Raw genomic sequence first — 8,477 nt, forward strand, 5'->3', positions numbered from 1 at the left:
CTCTCTTAGGTTAAATGCTGGGAAGGACTATAGATCCTATTCAGGTGGGACTTGCATGGGGCTGCAGCCCATGTGCCCTCACCAGAGCCTTCTCACTCTGCCTGCCACTGAGACAGGTGTGGCCCCAGCACAGCCCCCAGCAGTGTTAGATGACCTTGGACCTAAGATCAGGAGTTCAAGGTCTGGTCTTTACTCTGTGGCTGCCCTCTCTGGGCCTCGGTTACCCCATCTATAGAACCAGGAAGCTGGGTTGGTTGGTCTTGGAGGCCTCTTTCCATGCTAGCATCGTGTTACTCTAAGAGCCTGGGATTCAGTCTCCTAAAGTCTATGGTTAAGTCTGTGGTCTCTGGTTAAGTTTGCAAGATCCTAGTAGAGGCAAGGGCAGCACAGCTCCTGTTTTGTCTCTTGGCACAAGCCCTCAGAGGAACAGCAGCCACTGGTTGCTGGTGTCTGGGGTTAGTCCCAGTGATGAGGATGTGTCAGATGATGCATCTCATCCCTCCCTTGCAACACTTCTTGGTCCCCCCTGAATTCTGGAGGAGTCAACTTAGCTCTGCTAAGTTGGACTGGAACTAGGCCTCACAAAGGGAAGGTTTCTGGAGGTGAGAAGCAACATCCCGGATTTTTAAGGGTCAGGCCTGGGTCTAGAATTCTTGTTTCTTCTTTGCAGAGTCAACAGCCTGTTATTCTCCAGCTTTTCTCATTCCTGAGAGGGAAAAAGTTGGCTTTCAGTTCCTGCTTTGGTTGTCTTTGGTCTCCACTTTGCACTTTTCCCAGGAGACCAGAGCCTCTCCTGCTGATTAACCCTCAGCACACAGACAGACCTTCAGCCAGAAGGAGCCTTCTGCTAAAGAATGTGGCTTTAGCCACCATGGGGCTTGCATGTCCGTTCCTGTTGGTTGAAAACTCTCAGCCAACTCCAGAAATTCCCTTTTGCATTAGCAGATCCTTTGGCTGCACTCTGTCCCGCTGGGAAGCTCCAGGTCCTGCAGGGAGGGGAACTGTGGTTCTACCTGCATGTATGACCTTGAAGATTGGGCTCCGTGAGGCTGCTGCGGGTCAGCTTTCTGCTCTGGTTAGTGACCTAGGAGGCCTAGGGCTCCTCACCAACTGCTGCAGTTCCTTGGCCTGGCTCTAACCTGGGACTGAAGGGCATTGGAATTGGAGGGGATGAGAGCGGGGCCTTTCCCCAGGTCAAATTAATTCTCTTTGGCCTCTGCCTGAGCCTTGATTTGCCTCCCTGGTCAAATAGGAATGATACTGTTTCACAGCTTGTTCTAGAGGTATCATGAAAAGGAACTTGTGGCTGAGGATTTCCCAGGGTAAGCACATGGATCCTTCCAGCTAAGGCATCAGTTCCCAGACATCTATCAGGCATCTGTGTGGGAGGCCTCTTCATCCTGAGCCACGGGTATGGCTTTGGCCTTAGCAGGTGGTATCCTTAGGGACCCGGGACCAGTGTGACCGTAGGTCCCAGGCCTCAGGCAAACCTTTGGCCCAGGATCTGATACAGCTGAGAGCTGTCACAGGGCCGCCCCTCTTCCTGATGGGGTGCCAGACCTGGTCATTTTTGCTTGAGGTTGCTAGGCAGAGACAGTTTTCTGTCCCTCCTCTCACCAGGCACCCTCAGAATCCCAAGCAAGGCCGCTCCTAAGCAGCTGTGGGCCTCTCTTTCCAACTCTGTTTTCCCCACGAGGTCCAGCCCTTCAGATGCTTCTCTTTTAGGATCCCAGGCCAGAAGCAAGGCTCTTGTCCCCTTGCAGACCCCAGCCCTCTCTCCTTTGGGCAGGGACAGGCCTCAGGCAGCCAGTCTGTTCCGGCCTCTTCCTCGCAGCATTTGCTCCTTTGTGTGGCTGGTGACTTAGGAGAATTTCATGGTTTTCCAATGACTAAATATTTAACCAGACAGCGTTTAAATAACATTAAGGCAAATGTATGTGTCATCCTTTACACCGACATCTCTTCCCCTTGAAAGCTTTTAACGTTGATACCAACTTCCTAGAGAACAGGTGCACCTGGGCTTTGGGGGACATGTCTCTTCTCTGGGGGTTAGAGATTGGGGTGTCTGGTGCCCACCCCTGGGGGAGGCAGCCTTTGCCTGGAGAAGGCCCCCACTGCCAACAAAGCAGGTTTCCCTTCCCCAACGCAGTGTCAGTTTCCAAGGTAACAAAGGAAATGGGGTGCGCCCCCTGGTGGTGCTGAGCAGCAAAGGCATCTGGGAGCTCCACCCCTGCCCAGCAAGTTCAAGACGGAGGTCAGAGGCTGGGAGGTGGGGAAGGGGCTATGATTTCATGAAGGTCCTGGGCCTCCAGCCGCGCTTTATTGTCAGTGTATCTCCCAGATGCCCCTCTTCTAAGTCTTCCCCAGGGATAGCAAGTTAATTAGTGTAAGGGCACTGTGATGGGAAGCCTTGCCCATTCCCTTTTTTTAAATATCTGCAGAATAAACCCAATTGATTGATTTTTGAATGAATAAAAGGCTTTTGTTGAATAAACAGCTGGTCCCATCTTCTGTCTTGGCATCTTGGAATCTAGGCTCAGGCTCTGTATCCCCAGGAGTGGGATCAATGCAGACCCCCACCTCTCCCCAACCTGTGCATTTCCCTATGCCTTTCAGTGGCCCATGGTCCCAGGGAAGCCACCTGGGTCCTTGTCTGACTCGATGACCGGCTTTCTCTGTGACATTGGGCAAGTCACTTCCGCTCATTGGGTCTCAGTTTTTCCATCCATCAGATGGGAGCAAGAGTTTCTGCCCTGCCCACCTCACAGGGGTGTTGTGAGGACCGAATGTGAGTGTTAGCAAAGCCCTTTGCAGGGGTGAAAGGCCAGTGCCTGAGGGCAGTGGTCTGAGCTGTCTTGGGACCCCACCCTGAGCCTGCAACTCTGGAAAGACATTTGGACAACTCGTGCAAAAAAAAAAAAAAAAAAAGGCAATGTTTTCAGCTGTGGCTATTTGTTTTTCTTTCCTGCTTGCCTTCCCAGCCTCCTTGGGAGTCCCCTTTTGGGGTGCTGTCCTGTCTGAATCTGCTGGTGTGTGTCTCTTGGGAAGGGGCAGCCCCTTGCCCTGGTGGTGATGGCTGGGGTCAGGGGTGAGGCCCGGGGGTGGACATAGCATGCCCTGGCCTCCAGTCCCCCTCCTGTGCTCCTGCTGTATGTCGTCTGTGTCATGCCAATTAAACACGCTTCCTGGACTTGTCCTCGCCTCCCTTGTGTGGACCTGTTGCTTTGTCTGTTCTTTTTCGTTTCGTTTTAGGTTTCCTCTTCCTCCTGTGACACTATTTGCTTTGGGTGTTGTCTGCCCAGTTTTCCCAAGAGAAGAATGTGCAAAGAACAACCTTGAGCATAATTGAACCAGAGGATCTCGAGCTGTGTTTCCGGGAGCCCAGGCTCCCGGAGTACAGCTGGGTGGACCTCCACCCCATGTGTCACCCGCAGCATCTCCAATCCTGCCTTTTTCATCTATGGCGGGGATGGGGAGAAGGGACTTTCAAAATGTTTGAGTTTGCATCAGAATCACCTGGGCCTCACCTCCAGAGTTTCAAATTCAGTAGGTCTGGGCTGGGAATTTGCATTCCCAACAGGTTCCTGGGCCATGCTGATGCTGCTGGTCTGGGGACAACACCTTGAGAACGCCTAAAGAGACCTTTGCTTTTTAGGACATCCAGCTGGGTCCTAAAAACGACCTCCATTTGCCCAGGGGTTCAGCCTAATCATTCATCCACCTGGATGTGACTTTTGCACCCAGGATATGCCAGGCACTGGGGGCCCAGAGATTATTTGCTCATTATGTAGGGAGAAGCATAGGGAGGGAGGTCAGTAGAGGGGAGCCCAGTAAGAGCTCTCAGAAAGGCCCCCCCGGACTCGGGCAGTCACTTTGCGCTCCCCACCATTGTCTCTCCTTGGTCCGAATCTGGACTCTCAGAGGGGGTCTCCTTGTCCCTCTGTAAGTGTTTGCCAAATATGCTTGGGCCCTGCCCTGTACTGGGTGTCTGGGTTAGGGGTGGTGGTCAGAGGAGGTGACAATCGTTGGACCTCTCAGGAGCTTGTTGGGGAAATGGAGAACAATAAAAGGTTGACTCAACAGCACAATTTTCAGTTAGAAATATATTGCTCTTGGCCAAAGGCTCTTGTAAAACCCATGAAGTATGCAGGTTGATAAGATCAAATAGCCAACATTAAAATGAGCCACCAGTTCGGAGTTGGTGTTATGAAAGGAATAATCAGACTGACACCACTTTGGAGGGGGCGTGAAGCCGTCAGTGAAAAGGGGAATACAATGCCCTCCGTGGCTAAGCTGGGCACCTGGCATCGTGCCATGCTCTGGCAGGGTCTGGAATGAAGGCACTAGAGCTCCCCTAGACACATGGGAGGGCACTGAAGGGGACATACAAGGACAGGCAGTATGGGGCAGTGGTTAGAACACAGGTTCTGGAATTAGTCTTGCTCCCCACCCAGGTTCCACTATTTGACATTGGCTCTTACGGGCAGATTCTTCTGGTAAAAATGTGGTCTGTCCAGTTAGAGGCAAGCGATGGCTTGACGGTGTCCCTTCCTGTCCCTGACTTATACCATGTGGGGTGAAGGCAGGTTTTAGATCAAATTCTGCTAAATGCCCAAGTATTTATTAGCAAGCAGGTACAAAAACAGTTACACACATGGGCCTGTTGGTCTACAAAATTGGAGGACCTAGGACCCCAGAGCACAGCTCTGAAGGCACCAGGCTGCTGAGCTCTCTTTCCTGTTGGTTATCTCTCTAGCCACATATTTATCTTGTCACCTCTCACTTTATCAATAAAAGATTTCTAACATCCTTTGTTCTGATTAAACTTCATGGTGTAGATTTTAATAGCAATACATATTTAAAATGTGAATGTCACCCTTCTGGAGGGCAGCTTCCTGACTAGGGTATTTAAAATTCTAAACTGCTGTCCGTGAAATGGAGGCGAGAGTGATTTGCACGGGCACACAGCCCTCCATTTCCACCAAAGCATTAAAGGAAATCACAGCCAAACTCTGGGAGTACCAGGATCCAGCCCAAAGGGCCATTGTGAGGGCCTCTGGGCAATGCTTCAGAGGATGCCCAGCAAACCATGAGCTCACAAGGGATGTTAGCTCTTGTTGGAGGCACCTGGAGTCTTGCAAGCAGCCTTGGGAAACATCTGCAGGGACAATGGCTTACGGCTCCTGCGACGGAGGGCATATGAGGGTCATAGTCCCTTGTTCTGGGTCAGGTTGAGGCCTGCACTGACCACCCCTGGCCCATGTGCCCTGGGTGACTTACTGGGGGTTGAGGCCCACTGGAGGCACTGACTTGGGGCTCCTGCCCCTCTGGGCCGCCTGCTTTACCTGGAAGCTCAGACTGGCTGCCTTTCCCTGCCTTTCACCTTTCCCAGCACAGGTGACTCCCCCAGGATTGCCCTGTTTCCCCCCTGAGGGTCTTCCATCATGCCCCTTTCTGGCCTCCAGATCTCAAACTCAGGTCTGTGTGTTAGTATTTCCCTAACTCTTACTCTCCAGATCCCAGCTCAAGGCATCATCTGAGAATAGAGAAAAGACAGAAAAAGAAGAAAATGGGTAGCAGGAGTGGGTTATGGGGGATGCGATTGGGGGGGGCGTGTTCCCTGCCAGCTGTGACCACGTCCTCCCTGCCATCTTCCTGAAACGGATCTACTGCAGCCCGCCCTGCCCCGCTAGCACTTCCCCAGCGAAGCATTCTGCTCACGCCCATTGTGTCCTCTCTGCTTCCTTCTTAGGAAAAGCAGGGACAGAAACTCTATATCCTTCAGGTTCTCTGGTCTGGAGGAGCCTGGTTATGCCAGCGGGCTTCGAAAGGGGGTCTGAAGGTCACCCGAGTTGTGGAAAAGTGAGAGGGAGGAAGTGTGGCAGAGCTTTCTACTTGTTCCCTATATCTCTCTACTCCTATTAAAATAATAGAGCCTCTGCATTTTAACTGGGCACGTGGAATAAAGGACTACATTTCCCAGCAACCCCCGAGCTATGTGTGGCCACGTGACTTGGTTCTGGCCAATGGGATGAGAGGACCATGGAGTTTATATGGAACCTGCATCCCAGGCACCATGTTGTCACACCAGCCCTGGACAATTTACACCAAGACTTTAGAAGGAAGAGAAACACACCTCTTCCTGTTTAAGCCATTCTGGGTCTCTGTGTCAACAGCCAAATTTATACCCTACCTAATATCCTGAGTGATCTCCTGGGTCACTTAAAAGACTTGGGGCAATCTGCAAACGTCTGTATCTAAACGCTCAACATTTGCCAAAGGGATTTAGTAAAAAGCTGTATGGCACAAAGTGCTCCCGTGTCACTGCTTCTCACTTGTGCCTTCCTTTTCCCTCTTCCTTTCCCACGGTCCTTCCTGTCTCCACGGTTCAGGGCACAGAGGGCCACAGCAGGAAGGATTCCCGAGGGAAGGACTTCCTTTGCTGCAGGAGTAGAGACTCTGAGATAAGGATGGGTGGGGGACACATAAGTTGGGGAGGCCCGAGGAGGCCTCAGAAGATCAGGCCAGTTGGATTTTCAGTGGGAATATGCAGTGTAGGCACTGGGCAAACTAGTTTCAGGAAGGACTTTGCCAGGACCTCAAGACTTGAGGACCAGACCATCTCATTGCCTCTTACAAACTCCTGCCTCAGAAATGGGGACTTTCCCCAGAGGCCTGAAATAAAGCCATCCTCTTAAGCAGAGCTTAGAGGCAGAAAATGTGAAGAGTGAACTATTTTTTTTCAGAGAGTTGGAGAGAAGTATGGGGCATTGTCATTTTTGGCACCATCACCCTAATAGGATCCAGGGTAAGACCAATTTTAGTGACTGAACTGTCAGTTGCTCCAGAGACGAAGAGAAGCCTTTGTGATGTTGCAGAGGGCCCAGTCTTCATCTTTAAGAATTTTTAAGGGCCAATTAATATGCGATATGTCTAAAGGTCTTCTTGCTTTAGAAGGAGCAGATTTGGGCAACAAGAGAAGCCAGGGCTCAGTCCTGGGGGTGAAGGGGCAAAGGTGCCTTCAGAGGGAGGGAGGGAAGGAGGGTCTCCCCATCACTGGAAGGGGGTCCTCTTCAGGACAGTCTCTGGCCTACCCCGAGAATTAGATTCTCTACCTAAGCTCAGGCATCCAATCAACAAGTCCATTGCTGCATGTTTTCTAAGTGATTTTCAGGCAGGAGCCTACAGCTAACCAGAGTCCTTCAGAACTTCCACACACATGAACAAAAGCCCGATACGTGTGCACCAGGCAGTCACGGGGCAAAGTGTGAGCACAGCCTTTGAAGAACATGCGGTCTGGCTCCAGAAATAGGATACACATCTGGAGAGGCCATGAACACCACCACAAATGGGCAATGCCAACCCTGTGGGCCAGTGTGGGCTGGGGGTTGAGCCACACTACCCAGCTGCAGTTGCCAGGAGTCTCCTGCATGTGGAGAGGCCCAAGCTGACCTTACAATGGCAGGATCTGGATGGGTGATGAGGAAAGGGAAGGGCATCGTTCCAGGGAGGGAACAGCAGGAGCAAGGGTGCAGGGGCAGGATTATAGGAAATAAGCTGGGGGTAGAGAGGAATGCAAAGGGACTTAATGATAGTGGTTTGGCTTGCTAAAGCTGCAGAATGCAATATACCAGAAATGGGTTGGCTTTTACAATGGGCATTTATTAACTTACAATTTACGGTTCTTAGGCCATGGAAACGTCCAACTCAAGGCATCAACAGGACAATGCCTGGACTCTGAAGACATCTGGGGTTTCTCTTCACATGGCAAGGCACATGGCAATGTCTGCTGGTCCTTCTCTCCCAGGCTTCATTGCTTTCAGCTTCTGGCTTCAGTGGATCCCTCTCTTAGCTTCTCTGGTGTTCTTCTCTGCGAGCGTCTCTTAATTTCATCTCTTAGCTTCCATGCATGTTTTATCCTCTTATAAAGGGCTCCAGCAAGAGGATTAAGACCCACCCTGAATGAGGCGGTTACATCTTAATTGGAATAACCCAATCAAAGGTCTCACCTGCAATAGGTCTGCACCCACAGGAAGGGATTAAAAGAACTTGGCCTTTTCTGGGGTGTATAACATCTTCAAACTACCATAAGCAGGTGCCTCTATGGCAATGAAACATCAGAGTTTTCTGGGGAGTGAATCTATACAGAAAAAAGAGACACAAGGCCACCTTCCAGGAGTTGGGACCAACGTGGGCCTGGATACTCTTAAGTGCATGGCGCCGGGGCCTGCCTTTCTCTGCTTCTTGGGGTGGCTCATCTCTGTAACCCTGCCCATTCTAACTATTAGTAATACAATAACACCAATAACAAGCATGATAACAATAGTTAAAAATGAATGCTTATTGTGTGCTAGTTTCACATGCATCCTCTCATTTAATCCTTACAGCAGTGCCCCCTAGGGATCAGTACTAGTATTAACATCCACATTTTACAAATAAGGCCTACGAAGTCCAGAGGGGGAGTGGCTGGTCCAGGC

Source organism: Tamandua tetradactyla, chromosome 2 (genome assembly GCF_023851605.1).
Source record: "Tamandua tetradactyla isolate mTamTet1 chromosome 2, mTamTet1.pri, whole genome shotgun sequence".
In the NCBI taxonomy this organism is placed as follows: domain Eukaryota; kingdom Metazoa; phylum Chordata; class Mammalia; order Pilosa; family Myrmecophagidae; genus Tamandua; species Tamandua tetradactyla.